Genomic DNA, 12,660 nt, shown 5'->3' on the forward strand with positions numbered 1-12,660 from the left:
AGTAAAGCAGGTTGAAAAAAGTACAACCTAACAATAAAAAAGTATTATCAAAACAAGATCATCCAACGATTCACAGAATTTGCAAAATAGAAAAACATTAAATAAAACTCTTATCATAAAATCCACGAAGTGTGTATCCAGTCGATATCTTGGTTCTCCCTTCTCAAAGGCTCTGTATAACCCAAACAGATTGTGCATGTTATTAAGAAAAAATGTATGTCAAGATTGAAAAACAGGAATACAAACTCAAGAATAAATTATAAAAAGCCTATAATTTTTTTAAATTAACATGGGCAGGAAAGGTAGTAATTTTAGTCTCACATTTCTTCCATTCACAATACAAGCAACGTCACCATAAGCAGCTGCAAAACAATGACAAAAATAAATTTCTTAGTCTCAGATATTTCCAGCCATAACTAGTATTTTTATCCCACCTCAGCAGCAGAGACAACATTCCCAAAGAACAGCTCATGATCGCTTCCTGTAGTCCTCTTTGTGCTTGCTTGCACTGGCATGGCATTCAACCATCTCAATACCTGTAAAACATGCACCCTTTAGCATATTACCTGGCTCCTACTGTATTAGACTAACAACACTCTTCATCATTTTTTTCAGCCCGGATTTTGATGATGATGTTGCTTTTCCTGTTGGTTCTGCTGCTGTTGCTACCTCCCTTGGATGCAATTGGAAGGATTATAGTTGAATTGCTTTAGTGCTAATGTGTCTTCTTTTCCTATACGATCATGGAATATTAACCAGCTTTTCTTCCTCCTATTTAAAATGTTTACATTCAGCGATGATGAATTTGAGATAATACATCTGTTTCTGTAGGGGGGAAGGGTGGAGTGTACGGATAGTGGATGTTTGCGCTGGGAGTTTCAGAACGGCTGCTGCTGCAGTTTCAGCACTCTGTTCCTCTGGACAGCTCCCTCCCAGTCTGCAACGTCACACTACTGGAGGCACTGACGCAGGCATCTGAGAGAGGAGAGGTTAAAGGGACAGTATACACACAAAACAATTTGGGTTAAATTAATAAAACTTTTGATGTATACAAAGTTTGCAATTGACATGCATTTTTTTTTCTTCCAAAGAGTTTAAAATGGGGAATAAACTTGCAGTGCTTTTACTGCATATGGAGACAATCATCCTACACACTACTTAGAGAGAGTTTATACCTCAGTCCCTAACTTGTGAGTTTACTGACAACCCTCCTGCTGGAGCTATCTGTGTAATGTAGTTTGCACAATGCACATAACACTGCACAAAGTAGAAGCATAAAAACAACTTTAAATAAATCCGGGAAAAATATACTTTGTACCTTTAACTCATAAAACTAGTTTAATGCACAGCTAATAATGTGGGTTACTAGTAAATATCTAAAACAGTAAAATATGTTATGAACATATGAAATGAGTTTAGGGGGTTGCTCTATACAAACATCAGAAACGATGCAGAGATAAACAGAAGCAGTTCAACTCACAACTAATTTTTCTCTCTGCCCTCCATTGTGTCTCTGCAGGAATTCCACTCCCCTTCCCCCTCCCGGTAAGCAGTGTTGTTAGAGGTTCCTCCGGTGTCAGGGACAACATAGTTAAATGCCGTGGTAACCGGGGGAGGTGGGGGGGAATTCCTGCAGAAATGCAACAGAAGGCAGAAGATGCAGTTAATCTCACAGTTTATTCTCTCTGCCTTCGGTTGTGTTTCTTCAGGAATTCCACCCCTCCCGTATTCAGCAGTGTTAGAGGTTCCTCCGGTGTCTGCACAGCGTAATTAAATGCTGTGGTAACCGGGAAGGGGGAAGTTTGTATTCTTACCATGCTTTAGCAGTAAATAAACTCCCAGAGACAACAACAGGCTCTGCTATGTCACACACCGGCAGCATTTGGACTCTGCGAGTTTATTTTCTGCTAAAGCATGGTAAGAATTACAAACATGCAGGGAACAGCTTTGTGCGACAAAATTGTATCTATAAAGCAAATATGTTTTAAATAATGTAAATGATGTGAGTCTGTTTTAGTTAAAATAAATAAAAAATCTTGTTTCAGTATGAAGAAATGAAATAACCTGGAAATGCAGTTACAGAGGTCTAGAATGGTTCAGCTGTGAAGTCAAACTTTGCAAACATAACTGTCAGACGATTGGCTGCTTTGTGCTCATGTCAGCTGAGCTGCTGACAACAAACTGGACAAAGAATAAAAAATGTTTACATGTTTAAAAAAATATGAGTATGGGCATTCTAATACAATTACAGCTGTTAGAGAGCATGACCATACTCAGGCACAGCACACAATGCTGCAACACATAATTACAGCTTGTATATTGCTACAAGTAATGTGTATAGACCTTGGGAGGGGAACAACTTAACCCTTTCCTGCCGGGGTTAAATTGTCTACATCGGAACAACAAGATCGCGAGATTTCAATTATTGGATTGGGTCTGGGGGACGTCCCTATAACCCTAGGAACGCCCTCCAGACCGTGATCAAATCCAGGAAGCGCAGTAGGCTTCAGGACAGCCGTTGGCTATGACGTTCTATTCCGTCATAACGGCTTTAAAGCCCAATGTAATTATGACGGAATAGAAGGGCATAACGGCGTTAAAAGGTTAAAGGACCAGTCAATTATTTGCATAATCAGCAAATGCAAGATCACAAGACAATGCAATAGCACTTAGGGCTCGATTTATCAAAGCCCTACGGCTGCAAGTTCTCACAAGAACTTGCTCGCCATAATTTAACAAGCAGCGGTCACCAGACCGCTTCCCTAATCTCTTCGCCACCTCTAAGGTGGCAAAATTCAATCTCTGCGGTCGAGTCAGACCAAGGAGATTGACAGCTCCTCCCCGGGCGTGATTGGCTGTGCGCGGGCAGGGGGCGGGGGTTGCACGCAAGCACAAAATTGCGCTCGTGTGCAATAGTGATTACCTGCGGGTAATTTCGCCTCGTCACAGGCGAGCTGAGGCGTACAGGGGCACGTATACGCGCCCCTGTCCTCCTCAGCTTTGATAAATCTAGCCTTTATTCTGAACTTCAAATGAGTAGTAGATTTTTTTCTGACAATTTTAAGTTATGTCTATTTCCACTCCCCCTGTACCATGTGACAGCCATCAGCCGATCACAAATGCATACACGTACCATGTGACAGCCATCAGCCAATCACAAATGCATACTCGTTTATTCTGTGAATTCTTGCACATGCTCAGTAGGAGCTGGTGACTCAAAAAGTTTAAATATAAAAAGACTGTTCACATTTTGTTAATGGAAGTAAATTGGAAAAGTTGTTTAAAATTGCTGCTATATCTGCATAATGAAAGTTTAATTTTGACTTGATATTACTTTACTTCCTGGGAAGAGCTAAAGGTGTTTTTTTTTTCCTCTTTTGTTCTAACATAGGTATAGCCCAGACAAAAGGAAAGGGGAGGGGCAGTTTCAGGTGAGCTGCAGGTAATAGATTCCCTGAATAGGCTAGCTCAGGGATTGGCCAGGTAGGGTAAGAAAAGGGTGGGAACACTTGGAAGGGATTAACAGCCTATATAAGTGTTTGCACAATGATTCTGACTCAGAAATAATTTTTTCTTTTTTGCTTTCAGGTCTACAGGCTTTCGTTTGTTTCCAGTTGGCAAAATGGCTACAAGGAACAGAAGAATCCCTAGGAAATACCTAGATGGGGAGAACTTGTGGATGGGCAGCGCTGTCAGTGGGGAGAAAAAGGCCAGGAAGAGGGGAAGGAACTCGGCAGGAGCTGGGATCAGGGAAGGGAAGATCAAGGGGACATGGCACCTTTGGCGGTAAGGGATATGGTTCAAGCCCACAAGAAGGTAAGTAATATCCCCTCCCCCGGGGTCCCCCGCACCTTCCATAAGGGCTTTTTTCTTGTTCGGCCTCTTCCTGCTCCAATTCTGTCCAATCTCCTGTTCCCCCTTCTATCGGGTGTGCAGGATCTGAGTCCCCCATACCTGTTGCATCAGTCCTTAGTCTGGCCGAGCGGGGTCCTTTCCGGGGTCATTTCACTAATAGGATGCAGGGCGGGGATTTTTGCCAGGTCACTTCCCCATTACTGTATACTGCAGCAGATCGCTGTGTCTTCAGGCATGGGATCCGCCATCTTGCGAGCGGTTAGGGGTAAAAGAGGCAGGCCAATTCCTGTTACATACGGGGGTGGAGGATAGGAGAACCCTGCAATATATGCCATGCAATGCCCTGGCGGGAGATACTCACAGAATAACCGATGGTCATCTTAGCAGTAGGGAGCAAGGAGGCTATGATATCTTGTGTGGGGTATTTTTTAATGAAGCAGGGGTCGTAGGATTTATGGCCATGATAGGTCTTAACAGGATGATAAAGTGTACGTGGTGGGGTAAGGTTTTTATACATAAAATACACATATCAAGGCCCCTATGAACATTAGTGGTATGCTGTCTTTGCCTAAAGGGATTGATAGGGCTAATAATGCAAGCGGCTCTTATCATGATATGGATAAGGGAAATAGGAAGACATTTGTGCAAATTTCTGAGCAGAAGGGGGAGGAGATTTTTAAGGGAAACGATGGTCAGCTTTATATGCAAATTCAAGACCATAATAGAGATGTTAATAGCAAAAAGGCATTTAGTAACACCTCTTATCCACAGGTATCAAAGTTGAGTTCCTCTGGAGTTCCACAGAATCTGCAGATCGCAGAGGAACCCCAAGAGCAGCAGGCAGAGAGGCAACTTGAACAGCCAGGACCCAGCGGAGTGGGATCAGTAGAACAACGCAATAATGTATCTCAGGTGCAGAAGAAATATAAGAAACGTGGTTTTGTTATTTCTTTTGATAGCTCTAGTAGTGGCTCTGATTCTGAGGCCTATTCTGATGTGGAAAAGGGCCCAAATAAAAAGATTCTAAAAATTGTGTGCAAAATCTATGCAAAAGAGGGCCATAAAGAGGATCATAAGGGCTCTGATTCAGAGGATAGTGATGGGGCCCCCCATGAAGAGGATGAAATGAACGGTGTAAAATTAGTCCCACTTGCCTCACATTTAAAGTCAAAACTAGTGCAAAAAGCAAAAAAAGGGAAATACTTAGATTTCTTTGATATTACTAGAGAGGCGGTTGCCATTAAATCCAGATGGGAGGGTACAAAAAATAGGGAAAAAAAGTTCATTTGCAGACTGGGTTAAGGGGTTTGCCGTGTATTCAGAGAGTTTCTTAGAGGCTCACCTAGATCAAATGAAAGGCATGATGAGGTAGTTATACCTAATTGCTTTACAGCCTATGGGGGTTTCTCTTGGAAGGATCATGATGAGGAGTTCAGGAGGGCAGCGTGGCCATGGGGGGAAAGGGTAGGATGGATTTGGTGTAAAAATTATCGATCTATGGTCTCGTCTGGTGAAGTTAGCAGAGGGGGAGGGGTCCAATAGAATGCTATATGGGAATACAGTTAATGCCAAAGTGATTAAGCAGGAGGCAAAGGAATGCTGGGCTTATAATGATAAGCGCTGCAAGAGGGGGGGCATCTTGCAGTTATAAACATATTTGTAGACATTGTGCAGGAAATCATCAGCTAGATTGCAGGAGAAAAGAAGGGGGTAAAAGCAATTCCTTTCGTGGGCCAAGCATATTTTAATGGGGGGAGCTGGGGCTAGCCAAAACCCAACTGAAAGTAAGTTAATGGAGGTGTTAGAGGGATACCCTAATGGGAAAGAAAGGGAAATGTTGAAGGAAGGGCTGCAATCTGGTTTTAGAATACCCGTACAGGGTGAGGTAGAGGGGCAAAAAAGGTAAAAAAGTGCTAAGGGGAAAATTAAAAAAGGAGGTTGAGCTAGGAAGGATGGTAGGCCCCTTTAAGGAAAAGCTACTAGAAGGGTTGGTAGTGTACCCCTTGGGGGTAGTCCCTAGAAAAGAATTTGGTGTTGTTGGAACTGTTCTCAATCGTTGTTGCAGTAGAGCTGGGGGTAAGGAATTGGCTAATAAGAGTATTTTATTCTGGTCAGATAACAAAGGGGTAGTGGATGTATTAAACAACCTATCAGCTTCATCTGCCCAGGTTATCCCATATGTGCAGCATTTAGTACTTAAAGCTCTGGAAAATAATATAAATGTTAGAGCCAAGCACATTCCAGGAGTAAATAATGTTATTGCTGATGCCCTGTCAAGGTTTACATGGGATTTATTCAGAAAATTGGCACCTAATGCAGAATTAAATGGTGAATAATGCCCCATTATCACTTTCTAGACAGCATTGCGCATAAGTAAGTTGGTAGCTTCTAGTAAAACTGGGCTAAAATCCGGAGACGTTAGGGTGGCAGATACATTGTTTTTGGTATTTATTCGCAAATCCAAGACGGATAGAGAGGGAAAGGGGGCTTGAATAGCGGTAAAAAAAACAGGGGATGAGATTTGTCCAGTCCTTTGGGAGCACCAGTTGATCAGACAAAAAAGCTGGGCAGGTGAAGGTCACATGTTTTTAGAAAATATATCATGCCCCTTAAAAAAAGTTAAAAATTATTATATATATTTTGTTAAAACAAGTTTGTAGTGGTTGTTCAGTTTTCATTTGAAGTTAACAGTTGAATTGTTTTGTGTTTCAGAAAGAGCTCTAAGAGTCCGGGCGTTAGGACACTCCTACGTGCATTGGGCCGCAATACAAGCTGCCAAGTCCAAGCAAGCAGTGAATTTAGGTTTCAGTACAAGTCTAGTAGGAATCAGGTAGATAGGACAGAGAGGGATGAAATGGAGACAGTTGATGGGAGTAGCGCAAGGGTCAAGAAGAAAGTGGGGAAAACCTGACATACTGATCATCCATCTAGGGGTAAATTATATAGGGTCAATACCCTCAATTGAGTTGCAAAAGCAGGTCAGGGAGACATTGAGATGGTTTAAAGTACCTGTAAAATAAATCCTAACCTAAGTTACAATTACACCTTACACTACACTATCATTAAATAAATTAACTAAATTACCTACAATTAATTACAATTAAATTAAATAAACTAAAGTACTGAAAAAAAACACTAAATTACAGAAAAAAATAAAATAAATACAAGAATTTTAAACTAATTACACCTAATCGAATATCCCTAATAAAATAAAAAAGCCCCCCAAAATAATAAAAAACCCTACCCTATACTAAATTACAAATAGCCCTTAAAAGGGCCTTTTGCGGGGCATTGCCCCAAAGTAATCAGCTCTTTTACCTGTACAAAAAATACAATACCCACCCCCAACATTAAAACCCACCACCCACACACCCAACCCTACTCTAAAACCCACCCAATCCCCCCTTAATAAAACCTAACACTACCCCCTTGAAGAGCACCCTACCGTGAGACGTCTTCACCCAGCCGGGCACAAGTGGTCCTCCAGAGGGGCAGAAGTCTTCATACGATCCGGGCAGAAGAGGACCTCCAGAGGGGCAGAAGTCTTCATCCAGGCGGCATCTTCTATCTTCATACATCCGGAGTGGAGCGGGTCCATCTTGAAGCCAGCTGATGCGGAGCATCCATCCAGACCGACGACTACATGACGAATGACGGTTCCTTTAAATGACGTCATCCAAGATGGCATCCCTTGAATTCTGATTGGCTGATAGGATTCTATCAGCCAATCGGAATTAAGGTAGGAAGTTCAATACTATTGGCTGATCCAATCAGCCAATAAGATTGAGCTCACATTCTATTGGCTGTTCCAATCAGCTAATAGAATGCAAGCTCAATCCTATTGGCTGATTGGATCAGCCAATAGGATTTGTCCTACCTTAATTCCGATTGGCTGATAGAATCCTATCAGCCAATCGGAATTCAAGGGACGCCATCTTGGATGACGTCATTTAAAGGAACCGTCATTCGTCGTGTAGTCGTTGGTCTGGATGGATGCTCCGCGTCGGCTGGCTTCAAGATGGACCCGCTCCGGATGGATGAAGATAGAAGATGCCTCCTGGATGAAGACTTCTGCCCGTCTGGAGGTCCTCTTCTGCCCGGATCGGATGAAGACTTCTGCCCCTCTGGAGGACCACTTGTGCCCGGCTGGGTGAAGACGTCTCACCGTAGGGTGATCTTCAAGGGGGTAGTGTTAGGTTTTATTAAGGGGGGATTGGGTTGGTTTTAGAGTAGGGTTGGGTGTGTGGGTGGTGGGTTTTAATGTTGGGGGGGTATTGTATTTTCTTTTTCAGGTAAAAGAGCTGATTACTTAGGGGCAATCCCCCCCAAAAGGCCCTTTTAAGGGCTATTTGTAATTTAGTATAGGGTAGGGATTTTTATTATTTTGGGGGGCTTTTTTATTTTATTAGGGGGATTAGATTAGGTGTAATTAGTTTAAAATTCTTGTAATTATTTTATTTTTTTCTGTAATTTAGTGGGGGTTTTTTTTCGTACTTTAGTTTATTTAATTTAATTGTAATTAATTGTAGGTAATTTAGTTAATATATTTAATGATAGTGTAGTGTTAGGTGTAATTGTAACTTAGGTTAGGATTTATTTTACAGGTAAATTTGTACTTATTTAACTAGGTAGCTATTAAATAGTTAATAACTATTTAATAACTATTATACCTAGTTAAGATAAATACAAAGTTGCCTGTAAAATAAAAATAAATCCTAAGATAGCAACACATGTAACTATTAGTTATATTGTAGCTAGCTTAGGGTTTATTTTATAGGTAAGTATTTAGTTTTAAATAGCAATAATTTATTTAATACTAGTAATTTTATTTAGATTATTTTCAATTATATTTAAGTCAGGGGGGGTTAGATTTAGGGTTAGACATAGATTTAGGGGTTAATAACTTTATTATAGTGGCGGCGACATTGGTGGCAGATTAGGGGTTAATAAGTGTAGTTAGGTGGCGGCGACATTCGGGGCAGCAGAGTAGGGGTTAATAAAAAAAAAAGTAGGTGTCAGTTGATCAGACAAAAAAGCTGGGCAGGTGAAGGTCAAATGTTTTTAGAAAATATATCAGGCCCCTTAAAAAAAAAAGTTAAAAATTATTATATATATTTTGTTAAAACAAGTTTGTAGTGGTTGTTCAGTTTTCATTTGAAGTTAACAATTGAATTGTTTTGTGTTGCAGAAAGAGCTCTAAGAGTCTGGGTGTTAGGACACGCCTACATGCATTGGGCCGCAATGCAAGCTGCCAAGTCCAAGCAAGCAGTGAATTTAGGTTTCAGTACAAGTCTAGTAGGAATCAGGTAGATAGGACAGAGAGGGATGAAATGGAGACAGTTGATGGGAGTAGCGCAAGGGTCAAGAAGAAAGTGGGGAAAACCTGACATACTGATCATCCATCTAGGGGTAAATATAAATATAGGGTCAATACCCTCAATAGAGTTGCAAAAGCAGGACAGGGAGACATTGAGATGGTTTAAAGTACCTTTAAAATAAATCCTAACCTAAGTTACAATTACACCTAACACTACACTATCATTAAATAAATTAACTAAATTACCTACAATTAATTACAATTAAATTAAATAAACTAAAGTACGGAAAAAAACCACTAAATTACAGAAAAAAATAAAATAATTACAAGAATTTTAAACTAATTACACCTAATCTAATACCGCTAATAAAATAAAAAGCCCCCCAAAATAATAAAAAACCCTACCCTATACTAAATTACAAATAGCCCTTAAAAGGGCCTTTTGCGGGGCATTGCCCCAAAGTAATCAGCTCTTTTACCTGTACAAAAAATACAATACCCCCCAACATTAAAACCCACCACCCACACACCTAACCCTACTCTAAAACCCACCCAATCCCCCCTTAATAAAACCTAACATTACCCCCTTGAAGATCACCCTACCGTGAGACGTCTTCACCCAGCCGGGCACAAGTGGTCCTGCAGAGGGGCAGAAGTCTTCATACGACCCGGGCAGAAGAGGACCTCCAGAGGGGCAGAAGTCTTCATCCAGGCGGCATCTTCTATCTTCATCCATCCGGAGCGGAGCGGGTCATCTTGAAGCCAGCCGATGCAGAGCATCCATCCAGACCGACACTACATGACGAATGACGGTTCCTTTAAATGACGTCATCCAAGATGGCGTCCCTTGAATTCTCATTGGCTGATAGGATTCTATTAGCCAATCGGAATTAAGGTAGGAAGTTCAATCCTATTGGCTGATCCAATCAGCCAATAGGATTGAGCTCACATTCTATTGGCTGTTCCAATCAGCCAATAGAATGCAAGCTCAATCCTATTGGCTGATTGGATCAGCCAATAGGATTTTTCCTACCTTAATTCCGATTGGCTGATAGAATCCTATCAGCCAATCGGAATTCAAGGGACGCCATCTTGGATGACGTCATTTAAAGGAACCGTCATTCGTCGTGTAGTCGTCGGTCTGGATGGATGCTCCGCGTCGGCTGGCTTCAAGATGGACCCGCTCCGGATGGATGAAGATAGAAGATGCCGCCTGGATGAAGACTTCTGCCCGTCTGGAGGTCCTCTTCTGCCCGGATCGGATGAAGACTTCTGCCCCTCTGGAGGACCACTTGTACCCGGCTGGGTGAAGACGTCTCACAGTAGGGTGATATTCAAGGAGGTAGTGTTATGTTTTATTAAGGGGGGATTGGGTTGGTTTTAGAGTAGGGTTGGGTGTGTGGGTGGTGGGTTTTAATGTTGGGGGGGGTATTGTATTTTTTTTTAAGGTAACAGAGCTGATTACTTAGGGGCAATGCCCCGCAAAAGGCCCTTTTAAAGGCTATTTGTAATTTAGTATAGGGTAGGGATTTTTATTATTTTGGGGGGCTTTTTATTTTATTAGGGGGATTAGATTAGGTGTAATTAGTTTAAAATTCTTGGAATTATTTTATTTTTTTCTGTAATTTAGTGGGGGGGGTTTTGTACTTTTGTTTATTTAATTTAATTGTAATTAATTGTAGGTAATTTAGTTAATATTTTTAATGATAGTGTAGTGTTAAGTGTAATTGTAACTTAGGTTAGGATTTATTTTACAGGTAAATTTGTACTTATTTTAACTAGGTAGCTATTAAATAGTTAATAACTATTTAATAACTATTGTACCTAGTTAAAATAAATACAAAGTTGCCTGTAAAATAAAAATAAATCCTAAAATAGCTACAAATGTAACTATTAGTTATATTGTAGCTAGCTTAGGGTTTATTTTATAGGTAAGTATTTCGTTTTAAATAGCAATAATTTATTTAATACTAGTAATTTTATTTAGATTATTTTAAATTATATTTAAATTAGGGGGGGTAGACTTAGGGTTAGACTTAGATTTAGGGGTTAATAACTTTATTATAGTGGTAGCGACGTTGGCGGCAGATTAGGGGTTAATAAGTGTAGTTAGGTGGCGGCGACATTGGGGACAGCAGAGTAGGGGTTAATAAAAAAAAGTAGGTGTCGGCGATGTTAGGGGCAGCAGATTAGGGGTTCATAGGGATAATGTAAGTGGCGGCGGTGTCCGGAGCGACAGATTAGGGGTTAATAATATAATTCAGGTGTCTGCGATGTCGGGGGCGGAAGATTAGGGGTTAATAAGTATAAGATTAGGGGTAGTGATGTTGCGAAGAGTTCCCGGCGAACATATGCAATGTTCGATCCACCCCCTATTCGTCATCATTGAGTAATACTTTGACCCTGTACCTCACAGTCAGCAGGCACATTCCAGCCAATCAGCAGCAGACCCTCCTTCCCAGACCCTCCTACCTCCTGGACAGCATCCATTTTAGATTCATTCGGAAGCTGCATTGTTAGTAAGAGGAGGGACAGTGTAGCTGCTGCTGATTTAGTAGGGAAATCTATAGCTAGGCTAGTGTATTCAGTGTCCACTACAGTCCTGAAGGACTCATCTGATCTCTGCTGTAAGGACAGCACCCCAAAAAGCCCTTTTTAGGGCTGCTTTTTTTTTTCCTGTGTAATCTAATTGCAGTTGACTGCCTGCCAGCGTGTGTGTCAGGCTCACAGCGTATACTGTGCCCACTTGCCCAGTGCCACCACTCATATCTGGTGTAACAGTAGTGTATATTTTAAAAAAACAACACTTTTTTGACTGTGTTAAATAATAGCAGTCAGTTTCCTTCACACGTGTGCAATTAAAGGGACATAATACTCATATGCTAAATCACTTGAAACTGATGCAGTATAACTGTAAAAAGCTGACAGGAAAATATCACCTGAGCATCTCTATGTAAAAAAGGAAGTTATTTTACCTCACAATTTCCTCAGCTCAGCAGAGTAAGTTCTGTGTAAAAAGTTATACTCAGCTGCTCCCAGCTGCAGGTAAAAAAAAAAAAAAAATGAAGAAATGAACAGCAGCCAATCAGCATCAGCAGTGTTGAGGTCATGAACTCTTACTGTGATCTCATGAGATTTGACTTAACTCTCATGAGATTTCATAGTAAGCTTCCTTTACCTGATTGGTGAAATAATATGAGAGTGCACGATGCTAGTCCCTTCAGATGTCCCAGGACAGACACACTAAAATGCTGCTTAGAAATCCTTTACAATGGGAGGTGGCTACTGAGGAACTTTTGAGGTAAAATATCTTTCTTTTTTACATAGAGATGTTCAAGTGATATTTTCTAATCAGCTTTTTACAGCTATACAGCATCACTTTCAAGTGTTTAAACATTTGGGTATTATGGCCCTTTAAGTGCCTGCCTGCCAGGGCACAGTGTCACCCCAGTGCAACTCATATCTGGTGTAACAGTAGTGTAGATTTA

This window comes from Bombina bombina, chromosome 1 (assembly GCF_027579735.1).
Source record: "Bombina bombina isolate aBomBom1 chromosome 1, aBomBom1.pri, whole genome shotgun sequence".
In the NCBI taxonomy this organism is placed as follows: domain Eukaryota; kingdom Metazoa; phylum Chordata; class Amphibia; order Anura; family Bombinatoridae; genus Bombina; species Bombina bombina.